Source organism: Mustela nigripes, chromosome 6 (genome assembly GCF_022355385.1).
Source record: "Mustela nigripes isolate SB6536 chromosome 6, MUSNIG.SB6536, whole genome shotgun sequence".
Classification (NCBI taxonomy): domain Eukaryota; kingdom Metazoa; phylum Chordata; class Mammalia; order Carnivora; family Mustelidae; genus Mustela; species Mustela nigripes.
Genome location: NC_081562.1, coordinates 18,966,247 through 18,984,710, shown reverse-complemented (window position 1 = coordinate 18,984,710; position 18,464 = coordinate 18,966,247). Strand labels below are relative to the sequence as shown.

The window sequence follows — 18,464 nt, the reverse complement described above, 5'->3', positions numbered from 1 at the left end:
TGTAACTAAGATTTAGGTGAACCTCAACTCAAGGTAATAATGGAGAGAAAATGGGGAATTATTTGGGGAAACAAAAACTCTTAAAAAACAGAAAAACATATTGATCCAATGATTAATAGAAAAGTTATTGCTTTATTTTCTATAGCTGAACATTTTTTAAAGTACTTCTGTTGAGAAGAATGCCTAAAACTGATTGTTGTTTTTTGGGGGAAGAATACCCACTTCAGCAGTTGAATACTTACAAGTGTAATTAAATGATTAAATGTGGGGAAAAAAATGTACATAGAACAGGTTCAGGCATAACGGTACCAGACACCTTGCCACACTTATAAGTAGACTTGAATGTATCCTCTTACTTTGTGTCATATCCTGTGCTCACTTCCATTTTAACAACTAGCAGCTCCTTTTGTGCTTAATTCACGTATGCTGCCTTGGACTAAACTATGTCCTCTCAGGTGTAGGATTAATTCTGAGTATGTCTTTCTAGTTTCTAGCTCAGTACCTGCCATGTGACAGATGTGTAGTTAACATTTGTTGAATGAACAGAAGTATGAATAATCATACCTTTCCAGTAAGGGCTGACTTTTAAGTAAGGGAGCCTGGTAAATGGCCATTTCTTTCTATTTTCAGGATGATATACTTGGCTAGGTGAGGCAATGCTATGGATGACAGAGAAAAAAACAGCTGAGGACAACTGCCTCCCATACATAGGGTAATTGGAATCTATTAAAAACATTAGTTGGTTAATTTAAGTGAATATGTACAGATGGCCAACATTGCTAAAGCAAGTGTGACAGCTACTGAAGATCATTCAGAGTAACCAGAAATCAAAGAGCTTATAATCTTTTAATCTTTAGTTCTAAGAGCCAATGTACAATGTTATCATAAACTGTTTTTTCCAATAGCAAACTCTATCCAGAGAAAAGACATGAAATTCCAGCTCTTTTCCTCTGATTTGGTATTATAGGTAGGTCTACTGGCACTCCTCTCTTCAGTTGTAGAGAGAAGTTTAATTGGCAGTTTATTTGTGTTGCTATTCATTCATCTAGCATATGGGAGGGTCAGGATTAGAGCAGGGAGGGAGGCCTGGAACACCCATGGGATGTTTGGATCCTTAATTCTCCAGGAAAAGTGATAGAGAGCTTATCATTTGTACACCTTCCATTTACATAATGTTAACTTACATATGGCGATTATAGCTCAGTAAAACTAGATAAAAGGAATTCAGCGATAATGACAAAAATACAGTGGCTCTCAAGCTTAGGCAAACATCAGAATCACCAGGAAGCTTTATTAAGACACAGATTGCTGGGCTCCACCTCCAGAGTTCCCAAGTCAGGGGTTCTGGGTTAGGATTCCAGAAGTTGTATTTCTGAAAAGTTCCCAAGCAGTGCAGATGATACGGGCCAACACCCGCTGATCCGAGGTAAGCCCTGATACTTACCTGATGTCTTTTTCTGCCATTCTCTTGTGCAACCCCATAGGGTGATTCTATTTTTATGGTTTTGTCAGGGTAGCCTGGGGTGAAAGAAAATCAGTTGGAATTATTCTGTAGCTATTTCTTAGTGACCCAGGGCAAGTTTTTAAATGTCAGATATTTTCCTTTTGCCATTTATCCTATGTACTTATGAGCTGCCTCTCCTGCCATTAGTTGGAGGTAAAAACAATGATAGTATCAATGAAAGCAACACATAAATGTACTGTTAGCAAAGACATGTATACATGTGAAGTATTTTACTTATGCCACTGACCTTGTGTAAATAGCTACTTGAAAGGATGAATTTAACATTAGCTCTTGGATTCTTTCTTCTTTCGTTCATCTGCTCTAATTAGGAAAATAATTGTAGTTTCAGTCTAAATGGGGAAATATCAGCCAGGTCTTTCTGTCTTCTAGATAGTTCCTGTAGTCCAGCCAAACTATCTGGTTTTCTGATTAGACAGTTTTTCTAAAGAGAAAAAAAAATTTTTTTTCCCAACAATCATTTTTAGTTATTTTCCCATCTCATGATGAAAGGCTTATCTAAAAGCTCAAACTTCATTCAGGATTCTTCTGCACTCTTTGTCATCCCCCGTCCTTCCCTGACCCAACTCACCCCTCAGACAGCCAGGGATTTAAAAATATGTTGGAAGATTTTAATGGTGTCTGCAGAGTAGAATTATATTCTTCTGTAATGTAGCATTTGGACACTGAGCAGGAAGATAATACAGTCTGTCTAGCTTTTTGTAATTAGTTTCATGATACTGTTTTAATTATGGCACAACTTAATCGCGGACTATGCACAGATTATGCCACATAGTTAAAATAATTATGGGGGTTTGATAAGATAATTCTTTGAATTCATAAAATGCTTCTTTTCCAATGGGCTCCATACTCGAAAAGGAAAGAGAACAAAGGAGGATAGCCAACTGAAGCTAGTATTTGTCATTTTCTACACCTTGCCAGAGCTGGTCAGGAGAATATTATTCATTTATTTCAGGTCATCTTCCAGCTTCCCAAGGCAACATTTTATCCAGTACTCAAAGATTCTGAAGATACTGTGAAATGATACATATCCTGTTTGCAGGTAATACGTAATACAGATTACATACCTAGTAACCGACACAAGCCTGTGTGGATGCATTAGTTCTAAATCCAGTGCTTTATTTACATAACTGATGGCTGCTGTCTTCATAAGCAGTTCTTCACTATCAGAAGAGTGCAGTCTGATCTCAGGTCTTTCTTAGAAGCACTCTACAATTTGTATGGTTTATTGAACATTCATTCGTTCACAAGAGTATGCCTCCTCTGTGCCAAGTGCTATTCTAAACCCTAACAGTAAACAAGATAAGCAAAATTCCTACCCTCATGGCACTAATGTAGGGGACATTCCAGACGTAGGGGAACTGACAGTAAACAAGCAATAAAATAATGACTTCAGAAATGATTAGTCCTATGAGTACAATAAATCAGGGTTAGGGAATAGAGAGTGTCTAGAGTGGGGAAATTTTAGATAGATCAGGAAATAACTTTTAAAAAAAGATAGCAGTTGAACAGAGTCCTGATGATGAGAAGGAATTAAACATTTGAAGATTAGAGGAGAAGGAATTTTAGGCAGAAGGAAGAGAAAGTGTAATGGGCTGAATCTATATTGAACTTGGTGGCTCTGGGAACAGCAGACAGAGTAGAGGGGTTGGAGCAGAGTGAGTAAAAGGGAGAGATGTTGGGGCTGAGGTAGAGGCAGAGACCAGGTCAGAGCGCTGTGCCCAAGGGCTGCAAATTTGAATTTTAAGCTGATAGTAGGTCTTAGAGGGTTTACATTGCCTGATTTACATTTTTTTGATTTTTGATTTCTAATCTGGCTGAAGAGATTAGATTTATGAGCAAGAACTGAGATGGGAAAGATAAAGGATATAAGATATTATTGTTAGATATTTGAATTTGAGATAGGCAGTATACATCCATAGGTCCAAGTGGAAGAGATATATGTGGAGTCCTTCTATATACATATAGTATTTATTATCTAAGCTGGATGCAGGGCAAGTGGAGAAATGAGGTAATACAAATGAAAAATAGACATCATTGCTCTATCCTAAAAGAGATTTTTAGGAAAAAATATATTTTTTTAATTTGAGCATAGCTGACACACAATGTTTTATTAGCTTTAGGTGTACAACATAGAGATTCAACAAGCTTAAACATTATTTTATGCTTTTTTATGATGCTTGTAATGAGTAATAAGAAGTAACAGAGTATGACTTTAATACATTTTTTATTTATCTGTTTGATAACAAACAGAAAAATTTAGATACTCAAAAAAATCTTATCCTTCAAAGAAGCCATTTGGGAGGGCTAGCCGATTGTCCTAACAATGCTGTCATTTCTTAGAACTTTCCTGTAAAGATTGGGAGCCAATTCTAGTTTGGCTTATGCCACATGAGAAAGTCAGCGTAAATTTTCATAAAATTGTATCTCACTTTTTTGGTTTAAAAAATAGAACTGGCTTAAAATTGACCTGCTATTATACTTGTAACATTAAAAAAAAAATAAAACCAAATACTTCACCATAGGGAGATGAGTTGACATCATGATGATTTTATTTTATTTATTTATTTATTTTAAAGGTTGTATTTATTTTTTTGACAGGTCATAAGTAGGCAGAGAGAGAGAGAGAAGCAGGCTCCCTTCCGAACAGAGAGCCCGATGTGGGGCTTGATCCCAGGACTCTCAGATCATGACCTGAGCCAAAGGCAGAGACTTCACCCACTGGGCCACCTGGGCATGCTTCATTGATGATTTTAAAATGAATTTTCTCTTGCTTTAGGGATTTTCTGAACATTTGGATATGTTTTGAGCAATGAGGGCATGAGTGGGCTATGTACACCCTGTGTACTCTGTGGTATGTGATAAATTTGTGATAGCTTGGAAGGAAATGCTGTTTTGGGGGTCTGAAGCTTTAATCATTCATGAAAAAAATGTTTAATCTGCCACATGGCAAGTGGTTTTCTAGGCAGTTAAAAGGCAGTTATGAGCAATTAAAAAATAAGAAAATGTTTATTTTCAGGACTTCATCTTCGGCCCAAAAGATTAGCTTTCAAAAATCTCACTTCTGCAAATGGATCCATTAATCAATTTATTGAAACAAAAAAATTTACATGAAGGAATAACATTTAATTTTACCTTTGCCTTCCCCATCTGTTTTCCTCTTCCTATTATATTTCCAGAAGCCTAACTCTTAACCTCTGATTTTAAGTTTAAAGTAATCTGTGCACATATGCCAGAGATCCCCTTAAGACATGGAACACCTTGTTATTTTCTTTGTCCCTCATTTTGTTACCAGGAGATGTTCATAAATTTCTGAGGTAGGATTCTAATTTATTAATTAATTCATAGTAAGGTGTAAATGACTTAATGCTGATTTACTATGGCCTGAATTTTTATTTTAACAACAGAACAAGATTCAGACCAAAGAAATACATCTGTATTGATGATAAGTAAAGCATTTGCAAGTAGTAAAATGATATATTTCTTAGCTGAGAGCTTTCTCCATGTCTATGAAATCACAGCCTATACAGCTTACTTAAATTGGCAATCATAATTTCTAGGAACAAGAAACTTTCAGTTTCCCCTTGTTGCTACTATTTCTTTTTCTTTTTAAGAAATATTCGTAGCCCTTCAGTGTCATATAATAAATTGGCAAGCCATCCTCATAGCTTTGCTAGAGCAATGGACCAAATTTTGCCTTGGCCTTTGTTTAGCTGGAAGGTGCCTACCCACTGAACTGGGGCTCTCCACTACCATTCCTCCTTCAGCCTTGTGCAGCATATTATTACAATCAGCTTCACTTGTTCCCAGTTCTTTCAGCATCTGTAGTGGCAGCTGGCGAATCTCCCACTTCATCAGGAAGTGCATTCAAGGGTATCCGGCTAGAAAGCTCCCCCAGCAAGCATTTCTTCATATTACAAAATGAAGAAACAAGGTTTCAGTTGGAGGTATTCATATTTGGGGTCAAGTAAGGTAGAGTAAAGTTGGGGAGATCTTCCATCATCAAAATGTCTTCATCATGGGTGAGACCAAAGCAGTAATAATAATAAAAATCTGTTTTTTTTTTTTCTAATGGACTGGCATTCCTGACCCTGGTTTAATCAGAAAAGGGATGAGCCGAATTATGTGATTGGCACTACCCTTGTTTGTTTTCTAAATTCTCAAAGAGAATTGTTCTCATACCATGGGTTTCCCTCAAGATCTACAGTTCCGATTACTTTGGTTCACTTTTGTGTGGAGTTTTCTGCATTTTGCCCTTGGACACCCATATCTCTCTTTATTCCAGCAGTTAATAGAAAAATTCCATTGTGCCACTTGTGGTTTTGTTCTTTTTTTTCTTGAGAAAACAACCTCTATTGTCCTCCACTTGCCTTTACCTGCTGTATTCTGTACTAATGTGTAATTGCTTGTCGGAGAGGTGCTGTTCATGTCAGAAAAATGTTCTGGTTAATTAGAAATTCTAGAGCTACGGTTTCAGAAGTTTAGTTCATGTGAAAATAATTATGGCCCAGAGAACTAACTTGTATATTTTCTCCCTGGGGAAGAGCTTTGGGACAACATCTTTCAAGGTCACTCATTTTTGCCTTTTAATTTTTTAGTATGCTATGCATCTAGTAGTGAGCACTAGAGCCAGAAGTGTTGCCAGCCTTCAACACTCTTTGACAGATATTGAGATAGATATGTCTCTTAAAGAAATACTAATTGGAGCCTGATATATTTAAGGAAACTAACAATTATTGAGTATTTACTTTGTGCCCGGCAATATGCTAGGAATTTCTACAGGTATTATGTCATAAAGCCTCAATGTTTTGTGTGTGTCTTAGTTGGAATATAGATTTTACTTAGTTTTTTTTTTTTTTTTGGAGATTTTACTTATTTATTTGAGATAGAGTGAGCGTGAGAGAGAGAGAGAGAGAGAAGGCACAAGCAGGGGAACAGCAGGCAGAGGGAGAAGCAGGCTCTCCACTGAGCCAGGAGCCCAAAGCGGGGCTTGAAACCAGAACTCCAGGATCATGATCTGAACTGAAGGCAGACACTTAACCAACTGGGCTACTCAGTGCCCCTGGTTTTACTTAGTTCTTCTTCTTCTTTTTTTTTTAATCTTGTTTTTATTAATTTGGTCTGAAATGTTACCTATGTAGTTTTATACTAGAGGGAAAGTGAATTTGGTGTTCTAAAAGAACAATGGTGGTAGTAAATAATTTGGAATTAGACCTGTTTGTGAAATATATCAACTCAAACAAATTTAAATTACAGTAGGGCTAGTCCATACAACCAGAGTCAAGTGAGTAATTCCAAGAATTTGGTACTCTGGTAGTTATTGAGACTATTCTTCATTATTCCCCGATAACCCCCCGAGGAATGCCCTGTGTCCTATAACATGTTAGTAAACAATCCTCATAGTTAGACTCTACTTTCCCACATCCTTAACATTAGGTGTGGCCATGTAACTTACTTTGGCCAATGCAATATGAACAAATTGATGAGTATCACCTTCAGGGAGAAGCCTTTAAAGCCAGTGCACAAATCACCATCTTCCTGTTCTTCAGTCATTATGACTAACAGCACTCCAAAGGGGGAGGCTCTGCCAACTGAGTTGTGAGTGAGGATAATACTAAGCCAAATTCACTACTGACCCAATACAGCATAAATGAGAAGTCACCTTGTTCTAAGACATTGAGATTTGGGGATTGTGAATGGAACACGACCTAATAATATAGGTTTCATCCATCCAGAATGTAGAAACCCCAAAGTCCTTCCTAAATGTATCTGCTTTCCTTATCTGAGTGGTTTAACCAGAGTTTTGAATTGGCTAGCCCCTTGTAATAATGGGATAGTTTAGAGGTTAAGAGGTCTGTGCCATTAGGCTGCCTCTGTTCCTGTACTGATCCTGCTATTTTCTACCTGTAACTTGATGGAGTTACTCCAACTCTGAATCTCAGTTTCCTTATTTGGAAAATCAGACAATTAAAATTCCTACCTTACAAGACTATTGTGAGGTGAAATAAAATATTGTATAATAAACACTCAGCTTGGAGGATACCCTTTTAAGGTCTTAGGAGGGAGGGAAGTGGGGAGTCACTAAAAATAGGCATAAAGTTTCTGTCAAGTAAGATAAATCAGCTCTAGGGTCTGCTGTACAACGTAGTGCATACCGTCAATAGGCATATATTGTACAATTAGACATTGCTAAGAGTGAATCTCACTTTAAGTGTTCTTTCTATGATAATTAAAAAATCAGTGTTAACTATCATTCTGATACCATGAGTGAGACTGGCTTTATAGATTTGATCTTCTTATAGCCTAATTTTTTTGGGTGAGTGATCCTTAAAGTTCCTGACAGCTTTAAAACTCTGTGCTTACATGAAATACCTTGCTTTCTAGTCCCCTAACTTTACTTAAAGTAGCTTTAGCTGTGGCTTGAATTTTGTGGTACATGAAGGAACAGATGCTAGCAGAATTTCTGTGGCTTAGGAAGAAATTATCTACCAAAAAATCAATTTATTCTGCTTCAACTTTCTCCTGTTAGTCCACTCCATCATTCTTTGAAGTTGCTCCAGAATTCTATTTAGCTTTCTAGTTGCTTGCTTCTTACTCATTCTGAAATATATTTTTATTTTTGGCCTTTGACCCTGGACAACATAAACTTTTCTTTTAGTAGACTTGCTTATGTATATAGTAAATAAGTCCAGGAATATGTCGAGGAGACTTCCCCAAGATATTATGGAGGTTTTTGGTAGTAAGTGTAGCATACTAAGATCTTCTAGAGATACTGAGGAGGAGAGAGGAGAAACATTGTTAGACACATATTGACTTTAATATGAAACCAAAATATTTCATATGCACAAATTTGTAGGAATATTTCTGATTTGCTATGTATATTTACCAGTACTCACTCTGGGAAAGAATGCAGTGTCCCCTGAAAAAGTAGTCATCATTGGCTAAAAATGTTTTGTTAAAATAAGAACGTGCAGTCTTTAAGTATTTCAGTAGTGTGTTTGGGACCAATGACTGTGCTTTGAAATGCAGATGTAGACTGTGAAGCTGTGGCCACCACCGCACAAGGAAAACGGCATTGTCTAGGATGGAGGAAAAGGGCAGGACTTGTGTCAGATGTGTGCAGGTAGTGCCAAGTTTATGTGTAGAAAAGATGATGAGAGAGGAGGATGGTTGGGTTCCTGGGACAATAGCCTGAGAGTTTGGGGAACTGGAAAGAGAAGGGGGCAGGAAAAGTGACGCTGGGTGTGGGGGAGGTGAGAAAAACTCAGCAGGAAGAGGGAAGAGATCAGAGAGGATGTAGAATCAAGGCAAGCTGCAGACAAAGCCCTCAGGACCAAAAGCCAGAGAGAATCCCAGTTTGTTTAGTCCAGAGACAGGAAAAAGGACATCCTCTAAAAAGACCTAGGTTAAGGGCTGGAGGGAGAAGATAGATAACAGGAAAGAACCCAGCTTCTCTGGGGACCCAAAGAGCAAAGCCTGCCCCTCCACCTCCCACCCCCTCTGTATCCCTGCCCTTGTAACAAGACAATAGCTTGAATCCGAAAGGTAGAAATGGAACAAACTGCCTGAAAGGAGAGAGAACCTGAGCCCCCCAGCCAGGGGACTGCCAGGGAGGGGCTGGCAGGAAGGCCAGCATACTAATGAAGCCGGCAGTCACAGGACATGCCAGGAAGAGCTTGTCTCATACTTTGAAAGCATTATTTTATTGAATAAGTGAGTGTGTGGAGTGGGAAGCATTGAGCTTGAGTTGAGCTTACCAGCAGCAGGGCATTCAGTTCCAACTCTAGAAGCTCAGAGCCTGCAGTTTCCTCACAGGTGGGAAAGTGCCTTGTCTGGAGTTGATGCCAAACAGGTACTCTGTGAGGGAGATGACTCCTTCCCAGAAGCTGAGTCAGATGTGAGTGGGGGTGGAGAGAGGGAGGAGGAGAGGTACCCTGTGCTGGAAAGCAAGTGCATTGCGGCAATTCCCTCTTTTCTACTGCTCTCCCTCCCCAGTTCTCAGATTAGGTGAGTACTGGGAAACTCAAATTGATAAATCCATCACCCTAAATGGCATTGTATAATTTACTGTAACATTTCCATCATCCAGGCTATATAAAGGGGTCACTGAAAATCCAAAGCAAATACAGGAAGCATTTGGAAAACAACTAATGCTAGACAAATTTCCAGAATCCTCTGTTGATTTGGTGTCTTGAGTCCTTAGCTCTTTTTCCTTTGCAGTCTTAATGGTTCCCAGTTGAATCAGATCTGATTTAACCTTAAGGGACTTTGATTCCCCTAGTTCGGGTAACTAGAGCTTTGATTTGCATCTTTTCTTCTGAGGGGTCTCAAATATTTCCTGGGAAGATAGCCTTGGATGCTAGTACCTCGATCTCTGGTTCTCCACTTGTTAGCTATATCTTTAGGAAAGTACCTTACTTCTCTGAATTCTGTTTCCTTATATATAAAGTGAAGTACTAGCACTACCACAGGGAAGTTCTATGAATAGATTATGTGATATATTTGAAATGTGCCAAGGTGTATAGCATCCAGAAGGCAACCAGTAAATATTTCCCTTTTCTCAGAAGGCTAGACATCTAGTATGTTTTACTGGGGGTCTTGCCCCAGCGAAAAAGCAAGACAGCATGGTGTAAGGGTGTCAGAGGCTGCTCTGAAGAGACAAACTTTCTCCTAAATGGATGAACAAGCATGAGTAAGGGACAATCTCATGGCCACTTTCACCACCCTGAGCAGTAGAGCTCTTGAGACTAGAGACAAGAACTTTGCAACTAGAGACAAGAGCTTAGGACTGGGTCAGCCACTCCTCCATCAGTACAACAGAGGACTGGGCTTGAGAATAGGTGAAAATGGGTACAAGTACATGAATGTTTTATGTGAGTTATACTTCCCTGAGATCAACTTAAAGGAAGTAGGTCTTAGCAAGCCTGAGGATGATATCAAATAGGGTCATTTGCTAAATTTGACCTTTTAGGAGCTTGCAAGTCTTAACAGGAGATCCAGTTAGGTGTTTCCCCAACTTCCAGCCACATTACCCTAGAACCCAGTGGGGTGATCTCATGATTGCACTAACATTGTATTCCTGTGTTCGCCACAGGTTATAAACTAATTTACTAGATGTCACACAAATGTGACCTTAAAGACTTCTATTTTAGCCTTCCACCTGGGAGAGGCTGAGTACCTCCAGCCTGGCTGGGACCTGCAAGGTTAGTGCTGACGGCTGCTGTGATTCAGAGGGTGAGCAGTGTGCGTAATGTGGAATCCTATGCCTTCTGGTGGACCTTGAAGAGTTCAGACCATCTGCATGCAGGGAGCTACATTAACCAGGTTTCCTTGCCACCTCGTTTGCAGGTGGGTCTGGCCACTGTGAGGTATTGGTGGAAGTAGGACAGACCAGAGTATTTCTCCTCCTTTTTGCTTCAAATGAGGCCTCCAGCACTAGCTGCTTTTGTATGCTTGTTTATTTATGTAGTTCCAGCTCCTATCAGGCAATCCCATCTTCTGTTTTCCCAGCTTCTGTGGCATGTTCCCTACCACAGTTCTAAATCTCAGCCACTGGCTTCAGTTCCTGGCTCTGGAAATGCCCCATCTTCCCTGGGTCCCTTCAGCCCTAGGCTGGGGGCATCTTTCTGTTCTTGCTAATAGCTGAGTTACCTTACCATCCTTCCTTGACTTCTTAGCTCTTTCGTCACCTGTGTAACCAGTTCCTTTGACATTGTTTCCCTCTGAAATTCTTTTGGCATGTCCGTTTACCTTGCTGGACACCAACTGCTACACCTCCTTCAGTTAATGCTATTTTATCTTTGTATTGGAACTGAGGCTCTCGGGCAAGGTTTGTAGTCTCCCAGGCCATACACTGGGAAACCAAGCAATGGTTCCTTGCAACAATTAGGTGCCTGTGAACATGCCCTGGGTTTCACTTATGCTTTGGGCTTATGACCCTCTGAGGAGGACAGGATGCTTGTCCTTTCTTGGTGAGCTACTTTATACAAACACTAGTTAAGCTTCTTGAGATTGCCCTTGTCCTTAAAAAACTTAAAAAAAACTGCTCTTAGCTCATCATTCATTTTCCCCTTTTCCTTGGTTTATGTTACATACTCTGTTATTTCTCTAGACTTGGCTACTAGAGACAAGCCTTTATATGAAACAAATAAACACACACGCAAAAACAAGTCAGGGATGCAGAGGCTTGGGGATGCACAGATCCATTACAGTGATCAGTAGGTACATTTGATTTCCAGGGACAGCAATGACCTCAGGGCTATCATCAATATACAGTGGTATTGGTAGTGGCAATGGTGTCTTTACCAACCAGGTTCTGTAACATGATTTTGAACATGATCACTGAATGTGTAGCATCCGAGCCTGGTTTGCTGACTTTCCTAGAGATTTTGTGAGCTACCTAACATCATTTTTTTGGTAAGTCATAAAATTGTTTCTGATACTTATAGCTAAATAAAAGATACAGAAATTGGAACCATGCACAATGTTTTCTGATCCATAAAACCCCTACATTCTGGTGTGCCCAGGTGTACTTTTTAACCTGTTGTATTTTCAAAATGGGTCCACAATATCTGAGTTCCATATAAAAAGTCACTAAAAGGGTTTGTGATAATTAGGTGATTAATTATGATCTGTCCTTTGAATGCCAGTATGTTTTTGACCTCAGCTGTGCCAATATGCTGAGTGGACTCATTAGTTAAGTGGGCATGGCAGCAGGAACTAACCTACTAGTTTAATTATGTGGAATTCCCTTCACTAAGGATTTCCAAGAATCACCAACTTGTCAGCTCTAGAGACCAACCCTAACTGTCTCAACTAATACCATTACAGTCATTCATTCACATGGTGGCAGGTTCATCATTTTTTACTTCTTTTGTGGAGGCAGAAGCAGTGTGTCCTTACTAAAATAGATAATATTTGGATTTGGATTTGTTTCCCTTCCCTCCATGCTTCTGCCAAAGCCATCATCTGTAGAGACTCTGAATGCCTTGTTCACTGTCACAGTATCTTACCCAATGTTGTTTCTCACCATGAAACTCACATTTTAGGAAAGGATGCTGATAGGCTGATGCCTATGGAAATTTGTAGTCTTACCATAAGCTCTGTCCTGGAAGCACCTGTTTTTTTTTTTGTTGTTGTTTTTTGTTTTGTTTTGTTTTGTTTTTTAACAGTAGAATGATTGAGATAAGACCCAGTTACTCTGCCAAAATAAAGTTAACATCTTGAAATGTTGGGGTACCATTTTAGAGGTGAGACTTATGTTTACTTGTGTTTGATATGTGGTGCAGACCCTTACAGAAAATATGGATCCAGGGACCAAAGTGAGGAAATGGGAGTGCCACTTCTCATAATTACATTTAATATTATGGTCATTATACTATGACTTCTGGGCAATAGTTGTACAGCAGCTTTAGTACCTGGAGAAGACATGCCTCTCCCAGAGGAAAAAAACAGAGACTGCCACTCTGCCATCCCAGGCTCCTTTTACCCTGAGCCAGGAAAATATAGACCATAATGTTGGCTGGGGTGACTAATGTGACTGATCTTGTCTACCAAAACTGTCTGATACAGTGTGGTCAGAGAGGAGTATGAATGAAATCCAGAGGAAACTCATAGGACTTCCCTCTTCAATCACAAGTTAAGGGAAGCTATTTTCATTCCCTATAAGCGAGAACCACTGAAAGCTCGTATCTTTCAGGAATAAAATTTTGGGTCAATCTGAACACTAGCCATCTGAAGAGAAAGTAAAGGGATGAGTAGTGGATGAGTACTGGAGTGGATGAGTAAATATGGTCGACCAAATTTGGTCGACCATATTTACTATGGTCTTCTTACCAGAGGAGTTATTGTTTGAGAGTAGACATGAAAAAGAATAGGAAGTAATACTCATTTTTAGGAACATAAAGGAAGCCCTCTGAATATTTACTTTTGCAACAAGAATAAAATCCAAAGTTTACTCTGATTTACTGTGTGAGTTTGCCACTGCCTAACTCTCTCACTTCATTCCATTTTAACCATTGCCTGTCATGTTAAAGCTTACCGGCGAAGTTCATTCTAGTCTCCAGGATTTGTACTAGCTGTTCTCCCAACCTGTAATGATTTCCCCCCAGATATCTACATAATCTCATCTCTCACTTTATTTGGATTTCTGCTCAAACGCCCCTCATCTGTGAAACTTTCCTTGCCCACGCTAAACTTTCCGTCCACCTCCTCATCCATGCTTTAGTTCTAATGACTATATTGCATATTAGATAGTAGACATTATCTATGTCCATTATCTATGTCTATGTATAATAGCTAGTAGGCACATACATATATTTATTGTTTGTCCCTCTCCAATGGAATATGATCTCCATGAGAACAAAAACTTTTTGTTTATTATTATATCTATAAGGCCTAGAATAGTGGAGGTGTTCAGATACACATTGAATAAGTGATCTAATTAATTAGTTAATTAGATAAATTATTATCTAAATTAGATAAAATGTATTACCAGATAATGGAAAGCCTTGCAAATCAGATTGTATCTCTCAAAGTTCAGACAACTTACTAAGCATTACATAAAAGAAGTTTGAGAGAGTTTTTGAAATTGCTCTGGGTCCTTTGCTATCTTCCAAGTTCTTTAGCCATTCAGAATTGTGCTGATGGCTTATTCTACTCTGAAATGCTTTTATGTATTATGTACCTATTCTTCCCAAACTACTCCCAATTCTTCCTTCCAAATCTCCCAAATGAGCATCCTCATTTCCTTTTCCAGGAAACTACTGACTTCTGTTTTTTTTCCCCCAACATTTTCTTCTCAAGTGATATATCTTAATTATCTGGCAGCTGGTTCATAAAGATGGTGGAGGGGGCCTTATATCTTTGTTATCACCCAGCATCCTGATTAATGTGCCTGTTTGCTTCTGTGTATCAGCTTTTGAAGTTATTTTGAGCGTTTGTTTGGTATTTTCATTATCAGAATGTCCACATTGCTGCTCAGATGACTGTCATAAAATATAGTATGGAGTTAACTCTTTACTTTCCCATCCGGGTGGTCAAGGTGGCCTTCTCTCCACTTGCTCTGTCCACACTATACTGCAGCTTCAAGATTTGTTCAGAAATTTCTGCTGCTCTTCCATGCCTCACTGCTTTTTCCCTTTGAGCTCATTTCACATATACAGTTTCTACCTCACATTTATGACCTTAATTACATACTGTTTGGCATTTTATTTCAGTGGGGGTTCAAAATCTTTTCTGCCTCCAGACAGTTATCAGATCCCACATTCTCATTACCAAGATCTCCTCTCCCACCAGTGATCATCAGTGAGGAGAATTTGCTATGCCCCGCTGCTTTCTATTTGAAAACTTCTGCCTATTTCAATTATCTCCGTTATCTTTCTCAACCAGTTTGTAACTTCTGGAATCCTTGATTGTGTCTCAATTTTCTATAGTATTCCTCCAAACAGTGACTTAACATCTGGGATAGTGCTAGGCACATAGCAAGTGCTCTTTTCAACAAAAAGTAATTGATTGATAGATTTTTTTTTATTGATTACTAACTGAGGGTTATACTGAAATTTAGGTGAGCCATTATATGTGTGTATACACACACAAATAACACACACACATACATATAATGACATATATATATATATATGTATATATATATATATATATATATATATAATATACAATGACACACATAATATATTTGAATACTTTTACCTCAATTCCAAACTTTCAGGAAGGCTGTTCTTGGATTGATGCCATGATTGCCATGATTATGTATTATGGATGGGGGTTCTACAACTCCTTGGAAAGTCCAATTTTAGTTCTGCAAACCTTACCTTCCATTTCAAGTATGGCCAAGACCGGGCACCGGGTTACCCTCAGGCCTCTTAGTCCAGCCTCCGGGGAAGTGAAAGTGCCACTAGAGACTGCGTTCAACAATGTGGGCAATCAATCAATCAATCAATCAATCAATTATAGCTATGTAATAAAAGCCAGTAAAAACTCTGGACACTGAAGCTGAGTTTCCCCAGTTGGAAATTACTGTATTTGTACTGTCACACATTGATGCTGAGAAAGTAATGTGTCCTGAAAATGACCCAAGCTTTGCATTTGGAGCTCTCTGAAACTCTGTCCTATATGAATTTTCCTTTTGTTTTAATCCCTGTAATGAGTCATGACTCTGTATAGCATAGGTTTCAATGAGTCTTTCTAGTGAATGATCAAAACTGAGGTGGTGTTGGGAATCCCCCAAACTTATATTTAGTGTCAGACATGGGTGAACTTTGAGAGACTGTGCCCTGAGACTTTGCAGCTTGGCTAACTCTGGTAATGACACCCCCATATTTCCCTCCTTTCTCAGAGTGTGAAACATGACCAGAAGTATTATTTTAGCTTGAGAGAGACAGGGCTGACCTTTGCTTTTGTTTTGATTTATTTTTCCACCCCCTCAGTCTGTGATGGTTTTATTTCTACAGCCTTTCTCAGCTTCTGTTTTCATTTTCCACAATGTCCATTACCTTATACTCAAACTTGCTCGGTTCTTTACTTCACAGAGGTCGAATGGATAGGAAGAGCTTCCTTTCAGCTGGTGTAATTCACTATAGGTTTTCTAAAAGTTAGACATGGTGTTCAGGGATCTAGGGATGACCCATGCCCAGTGTTCCCCAGACTTCAAACTTTCCTCATTCCCCACTGCATAGAGACTTAGTACCACAAGGACAGGTCATCAGGTGCTTGGGGGTGCTGACTTTCCTTTGCATTAAAAAGCTTTTCTGCCTATTCTCAGCACTTCCTAAATTTGCTTGGCCAGATGTTTCATAAACCTGAAGGATTATAAGTATCAGTTGAGACTCTTGTTAAACTTTCAGATTCTCAGCATATCTCGTGAAGATTTTGTTTGTAGGTCTGGGCTTTGGCTTGAGTCTGCATTATTTGAATTTAAATACTAAGTGTGTCAGTTATTCTTATGATTACTAACCATATCCTTGAGTCTGGAATTCTGCTTCATATATACTTCTAACTTCCAATTACTATCTTCTGTGTTTTCCTTATCCCTGCTGGTGTTAGGACACAAACCTGAGTCTGTTTTGTATCCTCTGTGTTGAAGGAGTCATGCCCTAGCCTTGGTCCTGGGGCTGGCAGTCCTCCGACCTCACCTTGTTATGGCCAACACTCCTCTTTGGCACTAGAATCTTTCCTGTTCCATATCCCAGCGTCTGTAGTCTTGCCACACATGGATGGATGGATATCAAATACGATGACCAACTTCACAAACAACTTCATTTAATTCAATAAACATTTACTGACTTGAATTATGTCCCAGGCACTGTGCTAGGTGCTGATGAGATGAAAAAAGGAAAATATTCATAGTTTAAAGACATATAAAGAAACAGCCATAATACCATAAGATAAATGCTTCAGCAACAGCATGTACAAAGTGCTATGGAAACTCAGGTGGGGAAAGTGATTAATTCCTCCTGGGAAGAGTCAGGAAAAGTCACAGAGAAGAGTTTACATTTGGAAGGTGACTGAAAGTTCTCTTAGAGGTCAGGGTGAGGGGAAGACATTCCAAGGAGAGAGCAAATCCGAATCAAAGCCAAAGAGAGTGAGAGTGCTCTCTGTGCTCAGGAAACTTGGACTGAGTAACCTGGTGGACAAAGAGCAGTGTTTTTTCCAAGTGTGGTCCTCATGCCATCTGCACCATCATTCTCTGGGGAATATGTGGAAAATGTACATTTCAAGGCTTTTACCTCTTACCGATTTAGAATCTCAGGGGAGGGAGCTAAGCCATCTTTCTTCTTAACAATCCTCCTAGATGATTCTTGAACCAATTAATGCAGTGATTCTCTACTTCGGAATGCTATAATCACCAGGGGGCTTTACAACATATTAATGCCTGAGTCTCACCTTCAGAGAGTGTCATTGATTGGATCTTGGGTGTGGCCTGAGCATTACAGCAAGCTCCCCTGGTGATTCTAATGTGGAGAACCAGTCCACCCCACATTGAAAACCACAGCACCACAGCATCAGATTCAAGAAGGTGAATGATGGAGATGTAAGAAGTTCATGAAGGAGTCTGCAGAGATTGCAGAGTTTGGTTTTGATTTTATGAGTGATAGAATGGGGGCGGGGTGAGTGGCTCCTACAAGCTCACATTTTACTTTTGGTCTCATTAAATACTAGTAGTAGGAAATAAGACCCAGTCTGGTGTGTATACACTTTTTGTTGGGGGAAGAGATATTTTCCTGGGAGCTTGTCTATATGAAGTGGCTCAGCTATGTGTGACCGTGCTTACCTGGTAACTGGGCACTGATTATTCCTGTTACTTTCTTCAGAGATGCATTGGGCACCTATATGATGCCCACTGTTGAAAAATCCCTGTCTGCATCCCAGGTGAATTCTTAGCCATGCTAAGCTTCAAAGAGGCAAGACTGCAAGGAGATTGGTAGTAGGAGTTACACATTTACATAGTCTCCTTTAAGCTCAGAGGTTAGAGGTATAAACTTCAACCAAGGCCTTGAGATTAATGAATACAAAGAAATGTGTGGATTATGGTGCCTTTGGAACACAGAGGAGAAGTTTTGGAGTAGAGCAAAATAGCATGGATGAGGGAGAGATAGGAGATGAGGGAGAAAGTACAAGAAAACATCCAGTCACCATCCCAGGTTAAGATCCTAGAAACTTTGTGATCAACTTGATCAAGATAGAATAAAATATTTCATGGGTACAGGTGTGAAGGCAAAGGAAAGGGGGTCAGAAGTACAGGAGCCTACCTAGCAGCTACTCAAGCAGACCTCAATGAAATCTCTTCCTCTTAGAGTCTGCTCCAATTACCCTTTTCTCTTCTGTATTCTCCATGCTTTCTCCTCTTCATTAACACCTCTGCTTCCTCATTACACATAGAGCTCCCAGGAACAACCAGCAAAACTTTCCTGACTCAGAAGTTTTT

The 18,464-nt window shown here is 39.3% G+C and overlaps 1 long non-coding RNA gene across 1 annotated transcript in view; it reads left to right on the top strand.

Moving 5' to 3' along the window:
• The first annotated feature begins 1,350 nt into the window (after positions 1-1,350).
• Positions 1,351-18,464, top strand: part of LOC132019317 (uncharacterized) — a 51,859-nt gene continuing 34,745 nt past the window's right edge. The window contains exons 1-2 of the long non-coding RNA XR_009404736.1: positions 1,351-1,426; positions 2,478-2,564. This is a non-coding gene — a long non-coding RNA (uncharacterized LOC132019317). The remainder of the gene's footprint in view (positions 1,427-2,477; positions 2,565-18,464) is intronic.